The sequence below is a fragment of the Onychostruthus taczanowskii genome, unplaced genomic scaffold (genome assembly GCF_017590055.1).
Source record: "Onychostruthus taczanowskii isolate IOZ18803 unplaced genomic scaffold, ASM1759005v1 scaffold34, whole genome shotgun sequence".
NCBI lineage: Eukaryota > Metazoa > Chordata > Aves > Passeriformes > Passeridae > Onychostruthus > Onychostruthus taczanowskii.
In genome coordinates, this window is record NW_024500794.1 from 5,020,299 (window position 1) to 5,040,018 (window position 19,720).

Consider the following 19,720-nt stretch of genomic DNA (forward strand, 5'->3'; position numbering starts at 1 on the left):
TATCTGTTTTGATGTGGAGGCAGAGTGGGTTAATTTTGGTTTTTGTACATGTACTTTTTCCTCCTGGATATTTTTAACATCTATTTTTCATTATTAGTGTTTTTGCAGTTTCCTTTGCTAGCAAGAAAGGAGACATCTATTCTAACTTTTATGTTGCTGATCTAATGTATCATTATGGAGGCATCACTGGGTTAATAAGAATTCAAACTTTCTAAGAGGGAGTTTGTATCCTTGGCTGCCCCCCACCCTCCCACTTTATGCATGGTTATGCTTGTGTTTCCGTGTGTACTGACGGGGAAGGGAGGGGGGAAGGGAATAGATATTTTTTACAGTGGTGGCAAATTATGAAATCTATCGAGCCATTTTGTCCAGAAATAGTAACTATTTATTTACCATTTTTCATTCTGCAATTATGCTGCTTATTTATGTTTTCAAACATCGAAGCTTGTCTCTGATTTTTTTTTTTTCTCCTGGGGAGAGATTTGTGATGCATTTCATAGCCCATTTAGCATTGTCGAGTTTTTGGAGCCCAGATTTATCATGGGTTCTAAAGACTGCTTAAACTGATCCATTTGAAATGGTCTTTTCATCTGAGCTCTTGTCATTTCTGTTGGAGAGTAAAACTACTACTCTGCTGGTTACAAAAAAAAAGAGAAAAAAGAAAAGAAAAAAGAGAAGGGATAGTGGAAGTGAGTTACATAAAGTGTTCTAGAGAATCCTAAGTAATTATATAAAATGGACGCTGATCACTGTAGGTCTCTGAACAGTAACAATCACCTTTTTTAATAGAAAATTATTTATTTAATAGCAAGAGGCGGACTTCTTCAAAACATGCATTAGGCCTTCCTTTTAGCACAAAGAAGTCCATAATGCAATATTCCTAACCCACCTGAGACTGCCTAGGAGATTCTCCAAAACCTTCAAATCCTTTGAAATGTTTCTTAAAAATCCATTATTTTGCAGCCAGAAAGAACTTTTGCTGCCAACAGGTTTTTTTTGCTGTTGTTTGGTGGTTTTTTTTAGCTGTCCTTTAACTTACGAGTCCCCATTTCTACAGAAGTGCCTCCTCGCTGAACAAACTAAGTTAATTGAAATCCAAAGCAGGAGATCTATTCACTGGCACTGTAACTACAGAAACTACTTGCTCCATTTTATTAGCAGCTTTTCCAGAACATGAGTGAAACTTTTCAAGGTTTTATATATCAGTATGCCAAAATTTGGTGGCGCGTTTCTTAGCTGGGGAGTGACATTTATCGTTTACTATTTTTTTCCTCCTTATTTTTATTCAAACTTTTAAATTAATATTTTGTTGACTGGATTGTAAATGTGTATGTTGCTCTAAATGACTTGTTAACTGTAGCAAGGTACTTTTCTCCTCTCCTAAAGTTTGAATCTCAGGCTTTGAAACTCAGATTGGTGGTAGAGGGGATGCTGAAGTTACGTCAAAAAAATGTAGGGGTCTTAAAGGTGGGTTTGCTGGTGCATGGAGGTGGTGCTTAGCCTGGAGTGAGGCAGCAGGAGTGTTCGCAGCCGTCCTGCTCGTGGTGGGATGGGTGACGGGTTTTCAGGCACCTGTCATTTTCTCCTGCGCCAGCACAGGTGTTGTTCCTCAACAGTCCAGGTTTTTTGTAGGGGAGCAGATGGACCTGTCCTCAGGTCCTTGTGCATGTACTTTTAGCAGAAGCCCAGGCTCATCTGAACATTTTGAAAAGCTTTAAAAATTACTACAAGATACTGCTTGATTTTATGAAAACTCCAGGCAAGAAGAATTCAAGCAGAGAAAGAGTCACAGTAGCAGAAACATTTTTTCATTATCTGGTAAGACTTCTTTCTCCTTTTTCACTAGGAGGATGTAATTTTCCTTGAGCCCCAACTATATTCTATCAAAAAAAAAAAAAAAAAAAAAAAAACCCCAAACAAAACAAATCTTAGCCCTTTCAATAGCACAAAGTCCGTTTGCAATCTGGATACAGCAGCAAAGGGTAAAGTATGCCTGAGTAAACTTAAATCCAGCATATGGTGCTGTAGCTAGAGCTCGGGGAATGCCAAAGCCCTTGGCCAGGGAGGTGCAGCCAGGTTTGGTGGCGTGGGGTGCTCGGGGTCCCCTGCCCGCAGCCCGGGCAGCTGTGCGGGGCAGGGCTGGCGCTGCTCCTTGGGTCACACTGTGCTTTATTTTAGTGTTGGAGCAGACAGTTATCTAACACACCCACATGAGGAAGTGCTCTGGAGCAGTTATTTCATGCCTTGCCATGCCCTGTAGCTAGAGCAATTTTGGGCTGAATGGCGTGTGTATGTGCCGCTCTCACTCCTGGGAGACGAGAAGCAGTGCTGTTGGGGTTTTTGTGTGTATGTTTTTGTCCTGGCGTTTTGTTGTTTGGTTTTTTTGTTTTGTTTTGGTTTGTTTTTTGTTTTTTTTTTTAAGCAGGACCAAAAATGGGATATAAGACAGTTAAATCCAAATACCAAACAAATACCAAGTCAAATTATTTTTAATAGTGGAGGATGTTGTTTTTCTCTTAAAGGAGGAAAAAATATCCATCTTGTTTATTTTGATAAAGACAGTTGTAGCAATTTCCTGAGATGAATATATCATTATTATAAATATTACTCACAGTTTTCCTATTTTCACATTTTCTGCATAGGCCCAGCTTATTCATAAGGGAAAACAGCTGCAGAATATTAAAAAAAATTGTAATATTATTTATATAAAACTTTGATGTAAATAGCGAATAGTGTCCCCTGCTAGAAAATTCTGTGGGATGGCTTGCAAATCCCGTACAAGAGAGATTACAGTCTTAGATAAATTGTTACTTAAATCATTTCAAGAAAACCTTGCTCATTTTTGCAGACCATATGAGGTCTCAAGCAGAATAATTTGAATAGAAGTTCTGTTTAGAAATTGATGGCATGCTGTGGCCTTATAGATTTCAGTTGGTTTCACTCCAGTCTGTTTTTGTAGGACTTCTTTAAACTGCGATCTGTATGGTAAAGAGCTTCTGCTGAAAGAGATTCGTAAATGTTAATGGGAATTTAAAGAGTGAAATTTAACTTCAAGTTACTTATATTTTTTTTAACAAAACTTTTAGAAAATCCAAATCCTTTATAAACGTCTTAAAGTTTTTTTTTTTGTTTTTTTTTTTTTTTTTTTTTTTTTTTAATTAAACTGAAACAATGCACTGGAAATAGTTACTGTTAAAGAATAACTTGTTCCCTCTGAAGGGTCTGACATTCACACTGTAGTGCAGAGGGAAAATGATGGCAAATCACAGTGAAATGGACTTCACTGTTCTGGTTAGTTTGGTCCAAGAAAATTTTAGAAAGTAAACAAACAGTATCAACTGTGAAAAATTACTTGGCTTTTTAATAATTTATCAATGGCAGTTTTGTCTTGGTGAAAAGTAATGTTTGACCATATACCAAATTTTGAGATCCTTTTGTAAGATCTGTACCGTTTTAACTTGAAGAGATTTTCACAGCTGTATTAAACTTTCAGTGAGGAGTAAATAAAGGCAAAGGCTTTTGTCCAGGTGGTTTTCCTTTGATAGTGGTGACTATATTCTTGGTTAGTATTTATTATAAAAGTTAATGTTTAGTTCTAACGGCACAGATTCAATTCTCCTCTAATAGGAGCATTTCAGAATGACTACTGCTTATGTCTTTCATGTTTTCTTACGCTTCTGTACTTAATCCTCCAGCACCATCGTGTGCTATGATGGCATTTTGACTGCCCAGCGCTAGCAGGAGTTCTGTTTGCAGATGGGTCTTGTAAAATGGTCACCAGAGGCACAGAGCCATGTTCCACCTCCTCTTCCTTAGCGGCTGGGGCAGCCAGGGCTGCTGGTACCGCGGGGAAGGTTGCTACACATCCCTGAGGTTTGCAAGAGGCAAGAAGTTCAGCTTTTACCCCGTGCAGGGAAGACCGTATCTTGAGGTAGATAGAATACAGGAATGGGAAATTGGGCTAATGGGATAAAGCTGTCTTTAAAGAAAAAAACCCCACAGTTCTTCTCACAGCTGGCTGTTGGCTTTGGTGAAATAAGTGTAGAGGGTCCCAGGATGTTTAAGGGGGCAGATGTTCACCTCAGAAAAGGGAGCTGCTGGCTGAGTTGGCAGTCGGTGGCACTATGGGAGGAAAGGCCATGGACTATTCCAGAACAAAGGCTAAAATCCTTTCATGCCAAGAATGGCCTCCCAATCCCATCAGTGACAACCTGCCCCACCAGCCTCATGGAGGGTGGATTTGTAGCTTGTGCTGTACTTGCTGTTCTCAGACACTGTTGCTCAAGATCTTTCATGGCAGATAGGGACTCTAACACAAACTAGTCCTACCTAATCAAACCCTGGCAGCATCTGTAGGACTTCCTTCTTCAATACCTTGTGTTGTAGTTCTTTCCTTGTGCTTTTCTGCAGTGGGTGGACACAGGTCACTAGGCAACACTGTATGTCCAGTTTGCACAAGTGTAAATGACAGTACCAGAGGTGAGCCAGAACCTGTAGGAATTTCCAGAATCTTTCAGCTACTGTCAAACTATGGTTATGAAAGTTTGAATTAAAACTACAGTTACAGTTGGTAACTACAGAAAAGAAGAAAGGAAACCTGAATAGGCAGTGCTTCCAACCCTTTGCAGAGCATCTATGGGAAATCCTTTGCAGGACAGACATGGTGCCATTCTGTAAGTTACACCCACAGATGGCCTCTTAATGTTACACTTTCAGAGTGAATTTATCTTGGGGTTATGGTAGAGCTAAAAATGCAAGCAGATATAGCGTGTCATTTGATTTGGAGGTAAATACAGCTTGGGAATTACTGATTTTCCTTTCTTCCTTCTCAACTAAAAGACATGCTTTCTAATATCTTATTTCTAAGATCATCAATAGCTAAGTGATGAATCCCTTGAGGATACAAAAGTAGGACTAGGAAAGTTGTGTTGTGGACTTCAGAGTTGTCCTTTCAGCTGACTGAAAGTTAATTATTGATTTTTATTTCCTCCCTAGAGATCCATATGCCTCTCTTTCTGACTAGAAAGTTACTGGTCACAGTGCAGGAATGTGAAAGTAATTGTCATGTGGCTGCACAAGATTTCATGGGCAGGATGTCAGGAATGTGTAAGATGGAGGTTGACATGGGGAGAAAGTGAAGAAAGACAACTAGGTAAAAGCTTGTGTCCACTGTCATTTTATGTGGGTTGGATGTGGAGCCTGCTATTCTCCATGGCTCTGACTCCTAAACTCCCAGCAATCTGAGAGCTAAGTGAGTCACAGGCATTAGAGACAGAGGAATGCTGAGAATAAAAACAAAACAACAACAAAAAAGCCAACCAAAAAAATCTCATTGTTTAGGCACAAACACAAGAAAACCATGTTTAATTGCTGATGTGCTCCCTCTGCTGGTTCTCTAAAACTAACAAATGCTATTCCCAGGAGGCCGGGCCACACCCTCTGGGACACTGCCTGACAAAAATTGTGCCAAATGAATGGCTTTGAGCTCTCTTGCAACGAGCGGTACTTACAGCAAAAGAAGTCTTCTGATGAAGAGTGTTAAAGCCTTGGATACCAAGCATGATTGCTGAAAGGTCATGAAATGTTCAATCTGTAATTCAGCCTTCTTTTTCCCCAGTCTTACATTTGATAGGTGCTCCTTTTCCTATGATTTTCCAAAGTTTGTATTTTCTGTTTTGCTGTGGCTGCTTCTAGGATTTTTCCCATCTGAAGGTGTTTTATCAAATGTTCTCATTGATGCTTTTAGTTTCAATTTTAGTGTGTGTAGTATCTGAAGAAGCCCTAATGTAGCTTAGGCTTTGGCAGCTTCCAGTTCTTTCTGTCACTGTCAGTTAAATCTGCTTGTCAGCTTTATACTGTTGTGCCCACTTCATCCTGTCCTTTGGCTTCAATACCGGCTGTTTTTTCAGGATACTCTTGAACATCCTTCCTCGTTGTGATGAATCTGTATTTCTTTTCCAAACACAGACTGAATTGTTTAATATATTCCCTACACAGCATATTTCCCCAGTAGATAAGTTTTTTAAATCCTGCATTTTGCACTTTTATGCTATGAAAAAATGTCTGAGTCCTGGGTAAGATTGAGTACTGAAGAGATGAAAAACTGAAAAAAGCTGTATTAATTTCCATAGAATATTTTGAATGTGTGGAAGATTTCTGACATAGTAATTATTCAGTAAAAGATGATCCTGTGTTTCCCATATTTTCCACCTATGTGGACTGTCATGAAAAAGAGCTTCATCTTGCAGCCATTGACACACCAGTGGGAATCAGCTGTGCAGAGCTGTTGCAGGACTGGTCTCAAGTTTTCTGTGTAGAGTAATGAAAAGTTTCCTCTCTGCAAGTCTCGTGTTTCCCATCTAGGTGGCTGCTTATTAAATCTTTATCCAGTAGGGACAATAAACCAAACAGCCTGGTGGGTAGCTAATTGTCTGGAGTGACTCAAGCCACGTATAAATCTCATTTGTACTCAGTATGTTGACTCTCTCTGGCCTCATCGCTCTCTCAAGTATTCATTCATTTTGAGACCTCTAGAATGCAATGCAAAGAAAAGGATCCCTGGTCCTTGTATCTCAGTGTCTGGGAGGATACTTGTAGACTGATGCTCCTTTATTTCCCTTTCACAGGCCCTGCAGTTTGGGATCCCATCCTTCTGAAACGTAGTGCGGGGTACTGGCCCCCGTGTGGGCAGTCACAAGCACTGAGACTTCATCACCCTCCTCCCACCAGGTGCCTGGATGGGAGGAATTGTAGTAGGGTTTGGCATCTCTGTGATAGCCTGCCATCCTGCTGTACCTGCTCTGGGGATAAATAGAGAGTACAGCGCCTGGGGCTACCAATCTGGCACCTTTTGCTGGTGCTAAACTAATACAAGTGATTAGAAGCGACATGAAGGCCCAGCCTGTCCTGGCGGACCATTTGAAATCCGAGCCCTGTTTTGTAATTTCCAGCATTTCATGAAAAAGCTGCTTTATTTTCCTCTCCACGCCACAGCCAAGTTTGGAAAACTTCAAACCTTGCTCCAATTGGATAGAAAAAGTGTTTTTAAGATGGTGATATATCCTAAAAGAGCTGGTTCCTTCTTGGCTGTAGTGACCTCAAATCATTTATCCACCAAGTCACTCAGGCTCATCCTGAAACATTTCACTGCTATGAAAGCAGCTGCTCCTGAATGAGATTAAAAGCCGGTTGTGCTTTTGCAGTACAGTCAGCTGTGCACAAGTTTGTGTCAGACAAGAGAAAGCTCAGTTATTTTTCCCTGGTGCTGGGCATTTCTGGATGCTCAAATTAACTTGCTTTTTCTGCTAGTCTCTGAGTCCCTTTTTACAGGGGACTACATCCCAATCCAAGCCTTTCTTAACACTTTGGTAGACAAACTTTTTTTTTTCCCAATGTGTTTACAGGGATCTTAAATATTTTTGTAAGCTCAAAGTCATAGTGCAGTATCACAAGTTTGAATCAGATTGCAGTGCAGTCACTACTGTATGCAAGGTACTGGTGAGGATGAGCTGTGCATTAGGGAGGCGGGATTCACAGTTTGTTTCTAGTTTTCTGTGTTATTTTCAACCAGTCACTTCCTTTTCTAGTATCTCAGTAACCTGTCTTCAGGACAGAGATAATGGTGTTTATCAGTTTCTGAAAGCAGATAGAAAGGTCTTAACTATAGCTGTACTAGCAAGTTTTATCCTTTCCTCTTGAGTTTGTGCCTTGTTATCACCCTAAAGTGCATTGCAACTTCTTTCTTTAATCCATTGGCTTTCCTTTAGACTCCCCATGAAGTTTTTGAATACTTGTGGTCTTTCTCTGGCATGTCAGACTAGAACTGACACCTGAAGTCTTGGGGTTTGGGTTTTGGTTGGGTTTTTGTTTTCTTTTTGGAAAGGTTTTTTGCCACATGGAGGTTAAGAGCTAATGTTTACTTAGGTAGCTTAGATGACAGTAAAACTCTTCTGCCCTTCTCATGCAGGCTGTATTATATTTTATCTCAGGTGGATTTAGCATGTATTTTTTGAGCCATGTAATTTCACAGCATTCAGCCCTAGGTTGTCTTGACCAAACTCCTATTAATAATTGAGTTACCTCAGTTAAAACTGTCTCTGTGCTGGAGTGAGAACCCTCTTGTCTAGATCACATCCATAATGTGATAATTTGTTCTGCTACCAGAATTTATTTACTTTTCATTCTATATCTTTTGCAGGTAAAAAAAGGTTGAAAGCAAAAGGAAGTGAGCTAAAATGAGCTTTTCTGGAGTTTCTTGGGGAAGTCTGCTTGTGCAGGAGCACAGACTGTGGGCTGTTTTAAAGAGTTACTAGAGTCTGGAGTAATGTTACTATGGAACATTGGCTTCAGTGTGGTAGAAGGATACAAATGGAGCATTTAGGAAGGAGGTTTGTGAAAAATGTGAGCAGCTAGAAGAAATAAAAGCTGAGACACAGGCAGGGGGCAGAGCTGTTCAAAGAAAATGAGGACAAAAAGTCTGAACTTCATGCAGAAAGAAGGGCTAACTTAGGTCCCATTGGCAAGAGAGGGAGAAAATTTTAGCAGCAGGGTTCTGTATGAGTAGGACCAGAGAGGGGTGGGACAAGGCTACAGCTCCTTCCTTTTTCCTTAAGAGCAGTGGGCTGGAATAATCATCATACAGTAATCCTCTTCAGAGGACTGTACTGTTAGGATAAGAGGTTCGACGTGAAATTTCTGAATGTTTGTGTAGCTGTTAAAATATTTATGGGTCGTATTTTGCCCTATGTTACATTTTTATAAAAGTGGACCAATCCCATGAAATTTAGAAGAGCCAGCCTTGAACCAAGAGCTGAATTTAGCTTTGTGTTTCTCCCTACTGGCTGCAGCTGGCATGTGTCTGAAGCACTAAAGATGATGCATGGTACTCCACAAGTGATTTGTGACCAAGAGACTGTTTTCTTTAGGACAGTGCTGCTGCATTTGACCTCATTTCTGCTGTGTTAGATACTGTCTTCCTTGCGGCAGCATACATAGGTGTATTAATAAGATTCTTCTAGATCTCTCCTTGAAATCTCAGTTTATGCACTTGATGAAATGGCTTGCTTTTACAAGGTGTTGGTGATTGTTCTTATAATGCTCAGGCAAAGGCCATAAAGAACTTAGCATTCAAAGTGATGCTTTCTTTTTCTTCATCTGCAAAGGTTTAATCCTGGGACCCTGTGTGATTTCTTTTTGTCATTGTTGCTATTTTGGTTTGCTTTGTTCTCATTAACCAAAAAAGTGAGGGGCCAGTTCTGTCTAAGTCTTTCCCAGGCTTTTTTAGATAAAGGAGTTACACATGTCCTTCAAAACAAAGAAAAATTATCAGCTGAGTTCAGCGGGAGGAGAGAATGCTCACAAAAGGTTCTAGGACAGTTTAGCCATAGATAGCTGCTGATATGGATAAAATAGCATTTTGCATTTCTGAAGAAACTTATTCAAATATTTTACAGTGTTTGATGAAAGTAGCTAATTTAGTTTTGCCTAATTTCAGTAGCTGAATCAACATTATTATTTCCATTTTTTAATCAGAAACAATCGAGGCATAGAGAGAAGAAGGAAGTGAGGCCTTTCTTTCTTCCTTCCTCAGTGTATTGTACATGCAGATGGGAGTTGGTGAAGTAAAGACCATGTTCCATGGACAAAGGAAGCTCAGATGATTCTTGGCTATGTTAAAGACTGTTAGGCTTCTTCTTTTTTTTTTTTTTTCCTCCACTTGTGTATTGTAACACATATGCAACTTCTTTGCCATTAAAGTCTTATTTCTACTTCCAAAATGAGATACAAAGACTCTACAGTAACTGGATATTGAGGCCAAATACATTTAATGTACCAAGAGGTCAACAAAGTCTTTAACAGCGGAATTTTTTAAGAAAAAAACATTTTTGATGTTTTGTTTGCTTATTCTTTGTAATTACTCTCTTAACTGAGTTAAAGTAACTTCAATTTTTTTGTTTTTCTGTGCTTAGATTTCTCTTAGTTGGATATATCTTGGTGAGCTCCATTGTTAGCTTTGTCCAAGAAGTAGATGTTCAAAAACTGGACCAGTCTGCCACCTCTTTTTGTACAGTAATAATCAAAAGGCAAAGTTATATCTGGCTGAAATACATAGTGGTGTTGCTTAAATAATCCATTAAATAGTCATCAAGAGAAGACAGGAGCTCCCTATCACGTATAAAGGCAAATGTGCCTTCAAATAGTTACGTTGTCCTGAACTTCTTGTGTGCATGTCTGCAATGGCTGTAAATGTCTGAGAAGTGCCATGTGGAGAGAACAAAACAGTCCCCAAGGGTCCTTTGGGCACATGCATTTGAAGAGCATTGTTACTTGTCTGTTAAACTTGTCACTGGGGACAAAGCCCGTGGGAGCCCGCAGGTGCTGGGTCTGGGCAGAGCACAGGTGTGTTGCTGATGAGGCATCTCTCAGAGAATGAACAGCGGGAGGAGCTGAGTTGCTTGTATATTCAACCTGAAAACTCTACAAGGAATAGCTGCATTTAACTTTTTGTTCCTCGAGAATGAGATTCTCAAGATCTTGAGATCTCAGTTCTTGAAAACTTGCAAACAAGTTTTGGGTTTGTACCACTCTCTGATATTTTTTCACTTCCCAAGAGCCAGTTTTAATGTCTGTTGATGCTTAGAAGACCAGATTGGAAGGACAGCAACAGAAAGTTTTATTAGCCAGCACAATTAATACTTTCTTCCTTGAGAGCCAAATTCATCTAGTGTAGAATGTTTAGAAAAGAAAAAGCTGGAATGCACAATAAGGTTTTGCCTTTATCAGAGACATATGGATTCACCATCACTAGATTTATTTGTGAAACTATAACAAAGAACACTCCTCAGGCATGTCTCACATTTCAGGAGTCAAAGGGCAAATTGGATGAATGTATCTCCTAAAAAGTGGATGAATCAGCTTTTTCGTATACAATTTCTAATTTCAGTAATCCCCAAGAAGCTTATAAGAGCCAGGATGGAGTCAGTAAAACCTTGTCTTATTAACCTCCAAAAGGACACAGAAGGGTTTGGATCCTGGGGCTGGTCTGGTCTGGATGCCAAGTGCGCCTCTTAAGTACTCTCATACTGTCTCGGCCTGCTGGAACTTTTGGCAGACACAACACAGTAGCGTTCACAAAGTAGATGAATAGAGTAGATGGAGACCAGGTTTACTGTGATAGTTCCCACCTGAGAAAGGCAAGTCAAGCTTCTTTGTACAGGAAAGGCTGTAAATATCTTTCCCCCCTCTGCATCCCCTAAGCAGATGTCTTTCCCCTGTTCCCCTTTCACACATATATGACCTTTTTATTAGATTGAATGGTATCTCAGATTCATTCTCCTGATAAGCACTGGTCCCTTGAGAGATCCTCAAGTCAATTGTATTTGAGTCCTCTTAGTCTTTAAGATACTTGTGTCCACTTTATGTGCAAAATTCAGACACAGGGATATTCTACAATGGTTCCCTACTGCGCAGTTTCCTCTAAATGCTGTTGTTGTAATAAAAACTGTTAGCTTTCTTCTGTCATTAAACACCTTCAGTGTTATGCATTTACTTTAATAAATCAGTTTCTGGATTTTGGTTTTTAACTTACTGAGGCACAACATTTACCGTATTTAATTAGGATGTATGTAGTCTTCAAAACTGCCAAAGCAGTGCTTTATAGGATACACCATTTTTCCTTCTGGATATCGTGAACCCTTATGTATCTATATGGGTTTGGGGGAAAGATGGGTTAAAGAGTAGTCATTAAGTCAGCAAATCTATGTAGTCATTAAATCAGCAAATCTAGAGGATACCTCTTAACCATATTGAATTCACATCTTTTTGTGGCCCTTCCTTGGTTTTTGATGGGGATCACTGATGTGTTTAGGGGGAAATTCTGCTTGGCTGTCCTGTTTTCCTAAGTTTCAATGTGCCTAAAGATCAGTGAGGTGGGAACACACTGGAAGAATGACAGGCCACAGATTTCTCCAGACTTTCTGGAAAGCCTGAACAAGTTAGCTGAACTTCTGGGTAAACCTCTCTTAACCAGAACTATTGAGGCTCCTTGCCTTGTCAGAGAGAATCTTACTTCCTCTAAGAGGAAGTAATTCTGCATGATTTGAGAGAGATGTTAATGGTCTATACTCTATTTTTTAGGAAATATGCAGGAAAAAGCCTACTTTATCATATGCATAAAACAGTAAAGCTTCAAATCTTTATTGCTCTTTGTTTGTTTTATAAAGCTTTTACTTTTCCATATCCTTATTCTGAACGGCTGTATATTTAACCTTAACAAAAGAAGCACAGTAAGCCAAGCAATGGAGTGGTGTTCAATTTGCTTCCTTGTTTTCTGCCTCAGCAGGTCAGGAACCAGCTCCTTGTGGCAGAAGGGGCCATATGCCATGGTTCCTCCTCTGCAGTGTGATCAGATCTGCTCTGTGTGCACAGTAAAACCAAGCTGGGCAGAATTCAGGCAAGGTGCACCAAGCTTATCACTTGTGTGCAAGACAACAGCTGTAATAATGCCCCTGCTCAGGAGCTCCAAAGCTTCCTGGAATCATCGGCTTTACTGAGAATGCACCACAGTTGATTTGGAGGTTTGGAAAACACCCAGTGTGTCCCAAACTTGCTTGACTGAATTCATGGTAGTTTTCTCAGCAGCTGTGCTGGGTTTATATGGGAGTAGGTTCTTCTGGATAAGCAGCATTAGGAGAAGGTCATGAGTGAGATAAGTACAAATCAAGGATCCTGAGTATAATCTTTAGGTACTGATTTTATTATTTTTTTTTTAATTCAGGTACTGTTTTTAATGACCTTAGATATGGCATGTACAAGAAGAGAAGATATGAAAAATGTAAATAAGAGGATGTTTTGTTTCTGCTGTAGACTTTCGTACTAATCTGGGTACTTCACCTCTCCTCTTCTATTCCCTAGCAGTGAACTAGAGTGATGGGAGATCTTTCCGCATGCCTTGAAGTTTCATGAACAGCTTGTGAAATGCTCCAAAACCTTTAGGTAAAAAAGGCTGGGGATAACACAGTAATTATTGCCATATTTAACTTCTCTTGATCTGAGAGGAGTGAGCGGAAAATGCAAACACATATGTTACCATAAGAAATTAAGATATGTTCATTTAAAAAAATTTCCCAATAAGGAAACCATCTTCCTTGGCTTTAATAATTTCCCTCCTTATAGTGTTTTGCCTGATGATGTCATCAGTGGAAGAATACACAAGTAGAAGAAAGGGTAGTAGGGCTGAAAGGCAAATTTTGACATTTCTAAGCCTTGTATCCTACTGATGTCAATGAAAGTTTTGATTCCAGTTCAGGGTTGCAATAATTTCCAGAGTTGCAGAAGATGAGCTGAGATGGGTATTTGGTTAAAGAGGAAAAGGACCAGCAAGTGTCCATCTGGATTCTGCAAAGGACCCAGTTGAGAGGCTGATTCCCCAGTGATGAATAAACATGGCTTTGGCACAATGAGCGATGCTGATGTTTGTATCTTAACCCCTGCCAGAGAGAAGGGTTCAGGAGGACGAGATTTAGAAGTAGGATAGAGGTGAATCTAAGTTAGATGGAAACAAAGCGTGAGGAAGAAGAGGAAGGCGTGGTTCCATAGTGGCATGTAGATGTAGATTCCTGTGTTTGTTCTGGAGTTTGTGGTGGAGCTGAGTGTTACCAGCAGCACCACTGCATTTAGGGGGCTCAGTGTAAATAGAATCCATAAACAGTTTTGTAAAGTGTCAGGGTTTTGCATGTGAAGTCACGCTTACGGTGACTCTTGCCTCTGTCATTTTTTCCTTACCTTTTTGGTGGGCTGAAGTTACAATTGCTTAGCCCAATTTCACATGGATGAATATGCTTTCATCTCTTTCTCTGTTGCTTTGTTTATCTGTCTCTGTCTATCTCTCTGTGCGCCTGCTGCTTGTCTGCCTGCCAGTTTTTTCTTTGTCTCTATCACTTCATCATTGAACCCATCTGTGTAGAAAATGGGATATTTGGCTGTCTCCAATTTTATTTTTTTTTATTTTATTATTTTTGTCATTTTGTTCCCTCAGACTTATGAGGATGAAACTCGCACTCCTGGGGGTGCCAGGCATTTTAGATCTTGCATTTAGGAGGAGCCGTGATGCTTTTTGCGTCTGTTTGTCTGTCCATCTGTCTGCTGGTCTATAATAAGCTGTGCAGCGAGACAGCAGCTTACTATCTGTGTGTGTGAAATTAGCTAATTGGTGTTAGCAGCAATATTTTCACATGTTTTATAAGCAAAGTGCAGCAAGGTATATAAATGTAGATATGATCCAGAGACACACACACATACACACACGCGCGCGCGCGCACGCAAGCCTGTCGCTGCTCATGCATAGACGCTCAGAAGTAATTAATGTTAATAAGATTTTAATGTGCTTGTGAGATCATAATGAGGAGAAATGAATGCTCTGATTAGAAAAAGGTAACTGTGTGTGTGTTTTGGCTTAGAACAAGATTTCCCCTCTTTTTTATAAATCACAATTTCAGAACTTGTTTGTGATTGCATCAATCGGTTTTTATTTTCAAATTAGAGGTCTGTTTAGCCATTTGAATGATTATCCAAATCAATGAGTAAACCCCTGATCATAAGGAATTGTGCAGATTTTTTTTCCCCCCTTAGAAAGCAAAGCTACTACGTGACAGGGCTGGGCAGCCTCATCCTTCTAGCATTGCATTTTTTGATGCTGCTTTTAAAGCCTCATCAGCATTTGCTCTCAGAGACGGTGCTCATTTTTTACAAATAGAGATGTTTATCTATAGGTGTCTGCAGTGCATAATCAACCACTGAAACTATTGTGCCAAGGCATATTCCTGTTCATCAGTAATGATGAATCCTCAGAGTCCAGGTGATCACATGATACCTTGATTATATTTTGAAATAATTAGTTTAGGAAAGCAGAACTGTATTTTTTTTCCCTATCATCAGTCAATTTCCAAATAAGAAAGATGGGAAAGTGTTTGCAGGAAATATTTTACAAGCTAGGATGTTTTTTCATCCTGGATGCTGTGTAGTCACCAGACTCCAGGCTGGCTAAAATCCAGCTGGACACTAGGGGTCCTTCTCTCCAGCAAATCAATGATAATATTGTCCAGAGGGCTTCACTTCCATTTGCATACTTATTTTTGTTATTAATCCCTTTGGGATTGGGATTTTTTTTTTTTAATTGACACTGAGAGGCTAGATACTTTGTTTTAAAAACATCTAGAATTGAAAATGCAGATTTGAACAGTCCATGTTCCAGTGCATCCCACGTTGCCTTACTACCCACTGGATTCTGGTGGTGCCTGGCTTGAGTGGTGTTTTAAAGTGTTAGATCTATGATTGAATCCATGGAATATGGTTCATTTCCAGAAAGTGCTGGGGTACTGCACCAGCGGTCATGATGAGAAATGTTAGAGCATGGTGATAAGATTGCAGTTTCCAAATCACGCTGAACAAAAACCAGTGTCAGTAAATACAGCTTTGATAGGATTTGAAGTCTCTGAAGATGATGATGTTCGTTTATAATGAATGAATTTATTTTGGGGAAAGGAAATGGCAGGCATTATGTATATTTGTTTATTTTTCTAAACACTCCTTTCAGCTAGCTGCTGTACAGTTGGGCCTCTAACACTGTCATCATTCTGATAGCTCATTCCACGAACTTACTTTTATGAGGTGCCTTGGGATATTGTCTGCACAAGTGTGTGCACAAGTGTGTCTGGGTGGGTACACTCAAAGCATGACTGAAACGTGTACATCCATGCAGTAAGGCCAAAACAAAGTATACCCCAACTACTGCCACCATCCAGGTTAAGTTTTAATGACTCTGGATAGAAGAAGGACATCTTTACTTCTTGTAAGTGCTTATAGTCTGATAAGTGCTTTACATTTTGACCTAAATAAAATGGCAGTCTGAGCTCTCACAGTAGGAAAGCAACTATTTTTTTTTTTAAAGAATCAATCCTTTCTATAGGTAATTGTATTAGAATATTTTGAGAAATATCAACCCCAGTTTAGGATTAGTATTGAACTGAAATATTATTGAATTAATGGGATATGATTCATTCCTAGAGAGTTCTGAGGTACCACAGCAGTGGTTGTGATGAGAAACAGTAGAACATGGTGATATGATTGCCATTTCCTAATCATGAGGAACAAAAGCAGTATCAGTAGATCATGGCTTCAACACCATTTGAAGCCTCTGAAGAAGATGATGTGACAGTTCAAATCCCACTTTGGAATTAGTGTGCACCTGCCTTATTTTCATTGCCTGTTTCTGGTTTTTTTTGTATTTGTGTGAACATGCCAGTTTCTAGAAATGGCTTCCATAAAGTTGAAGACTGAGAGTAGAGGAACAAAGTAATTATAGACTCCAGATGAATCCAGTGAATTGTCACCTTGGAACAGGAAGCAGCTAAGCAATGCAAGGAATTTATCTTTAAATTTCGGTGTTTTTTCCTGTTTTCTGGAAGAAACATATTGAGGAAAACACTCAGTTTGGTGTTCCCAGCATTGGAGATGAAGCAGCCAAGCTCCCTTCAGCTGTGGGCTGAAAACTCCATAAGGCTTGGGGAGCTCAGGAAGAGCTGAGGCAAATTGGTTAAGTGCATGAAGTTAGTGTGCAAAAATGAGTTGTGCTGAGTCCTTGGGGGACTGCTTTAATTCAGGAGTAAATTAGTCTTAGACCAATCTAGTTTAACTGAATAAGGAGCTACAGGGAGCATTGCTGTTGAATTAGAGCATCTACTCACAGCTTCAAGATAATTAAATGTGTGCACATTGGTGTCAAAGCTTTAGCTGTCTTGCCTTAACATTGTCAATGTCCCCATGCAGGCTTGGCTTAAGAGATAGATAAACTGTCCCAAGCAATTAATTCTGTACTGGGGATCCAAAACAAAACAAATTTCAATAGCCTGTTTGCTTTGAGGGGAATATCATAATGCCAACTATTGCACTGTTGTTGGCAGAGCAGTACTGATTGCCCTTCCTCTCCTTGGACACTGTTGTTTTCCTGTGCACTTCTTGAAGGGTCCACAGATACTGAGGATAGCTTTCTGTTACAGTCAGTTTGTACATAAAAAATTCCGATGTAAAACATACCAAAGTTTGTGTATTTGATGCCAAAACATACCTAATACTGTGTATTTGCAATGAATTCTAGAATTATTACAAGAAAAGCAAGCGTATTCACGAGTTCTGTTTGTACTTTACTTGTATTTGACTACTCCAGTGTAGTTCAAAGATGAGAAAGAGGGTTTTGAGATAGGTTGGTTTGGTTGTGATGGCAGAACAGGATAGGGTGGGAGCACAGTAATGACAAGACACTTGAGAGAAACTCATTCTTTCTTAAAGAGGTCTGTGCACAGTGTGCAAACAGGAGCTCATAATTGTATGTTGAGATTGTGCTCTGAAGAATCCTTTAGAGTACATTTGCCAACCTTACTTGTGTTACAGCTGTCTAATTTGACTTTGTTCATCAGTACACATATAAGGTTAAAGTGCTGTTAATTCATAAATTTCATAATTAATGAATAGTTGTGAGTTAGTTGATAAAACATCTGTGCTAAACAACTTTGGATTTGAACAGTCAAAACCCTCTGTATAAGGATGGATTTTGAAAATATCTGTAGGTTCTAGTTCGGTCAGGCTAGTACAGAAAGTGAGTAATCAACTTGAAAGCTTCATTGGAGATAGTCCCCTGCTAGCATCAAAGAGGGGGTGTTTGTTCAAGTATGCTAACTGCTCTGAGGTTTTTTCATATGAAAACAGACGTCCTAAAACTGTCAAGCTCTGAAAGAACTAATTATCTCATCCTGCTTGCCCAATTCCGTATTTATGTTTCTAGATAAGTAGCCGCTTTTCTACCAAAGTTCTTAATGCCCAGAAGCACGTGCTGAAGGTGCTGGATGCAAAGAATTTCTACTGGTGTATGCATTTAGAAGAGCAATTTTAGATAATAGTTGGCCAGAAGGCTCTTTGGTCTAGCAAGCTTAGAAATTCCAGATAAATGGCGTGACATTTCTGCAAAAATGTTGTTTTAAGAAGTTGTGTAATTGCAGAGTGTGATATTTACATGAAAGTATGGCTATCTGTAGGAAGGCAAGAACTGTTCAAGAAATCAAGTTGCATGCATGCTTTGGTCACCTCAGCTTCTGAAAGTACCAAACACTTTTGAGGTAGTTAAGGAAAGTCTTCTCGTGAGCAAGTCTGGAAAAAACTAGCCATGGAGGAAGTTCCTACCTTACTCTGTCATGGCAAATTTGACCAAATCTTTGAACAGTGTATGTTTTCAATCAGTTGGAGTTCTGTTTGACTTAGTAATGGATATTCATACTTAGGCATATGAAAGAGATTTTTTGTTTGTTTATTTTTAATAAGCACTTCATCACAATGTTAATTTGCACTAGATATTATGCAATCTACAGGTTGATTCACACATGAAAGGAAATGGCTTCATTTTTCTGAAATTTTATATGTGGATATTGGGAAAGCTGTTTGGATATTTGAGGCTTCAAGTAATGTAGAAGCAGACAGCGCTGAGCAACTAGACAGAGTCAGAAACATGAATCACTATGGCATGGATTTGCTTCCTGGTATTTCAGTTTTGTTAAAATGTGGACACGTGTCTTGTCATTAGCAGAATTTCAGTGGCTTCAGGGTTAGCTGCAGTCATCACAGAAATACACAGAGTAGTTTATATGTGTGCTTACTCCTGCACTTATTCCTGTATTTACTAGTAGTGCATTTGGAAAAAGTCTGAACGTATAAGAAGTATTTGAATAAAGAGTTTGGGTAATGGTTCAATTTTTCAAAAAATGTTAAAACTTATTCTTGTTCTCATTCTCCAAACTGTTCTGCCATCACATTAGTAGGAACAGGTCTTTATACCTATGCCTGTATTTGTTATTCAGAAAGAATTGCAGACTTCCTGTGTTTCCTGAGGTAATAGATACTATGTATTTATGTCTCTTTGAGACACGATTTTTTTTTGTTATTGCTCCCTGTCAAGTAGATGGACTTTAATCAATGGGAAGCGCCTTTGTGTTCTTTTATGTGAAGGCCTTTCAGATCTGCAGGGCGCTGTGAGGTGTGGGACTTGCCCATGGGGTCACTCTCTGCATTGCACTGTGTGCAATCCATGTGTTGGCAGAAGCAGCACAGCAGCATCTCTTCTGCTCTGGGTCTCTGGATTTGAGATGCATCAGACCATCCTGCTGGCCAGCTGTGTCTTCTGTGTGTGATCCTGGGAATCTGACACCATGGTGCTTAGCAGTATCTGCAGGGTTTTGTGCCTCCAAGTGAAGTCCTGAGCTCAGGGAGATCTATCTGCCAGCAGGCGTTTTGTCTGGAGTGACAGCCCAGGTAACAAGAACTGCTGTGTAAAGTCTTACACATTGGGACAGCTGAGGTGCCTGTCTTCTAGGCCAGGAAAAAGCTATGAAGTCTGACTTGGGAAATCATGTCTCTGCAGTGTTCTTTCATGATATTTGCCAGAGACTGGAGCAATCCATTGAGACATTTGAGCCACTCAAACAGCTAGGAGCTCCCAGCCCTCCTGCCAAGATTCTTATCTGACCACATGATAAACATTCTTCCTCAGGTATTTGCCCGGAACATCTGAGAAGTGCTTCAGGCAAGTAATGTGGCAGGTGGTGACTTGGTTCTCTTGGTGGTGGTAACCCAGCCTGCTCCACCCCACAGCTGCTGCCAAAACGCTGACCCTGGCAGG

At 39.8% G+C, this 19,720-nt stretch overlaps 1 protein-coding gene across 4 annotated transcripts in view; it reads left to right on the top strand.

Annotated features, from left to right (window-relative positions):
• The window catches only part of ZBTB20 (zinc finger and BTB domain containing 20), a 476,227-nt gene that overhangs the window by 29,717 nt on the left and 426,790 nt on the right, over nucleotides 1-19,720 (top strand). The window lies entirely within an intron of this gene.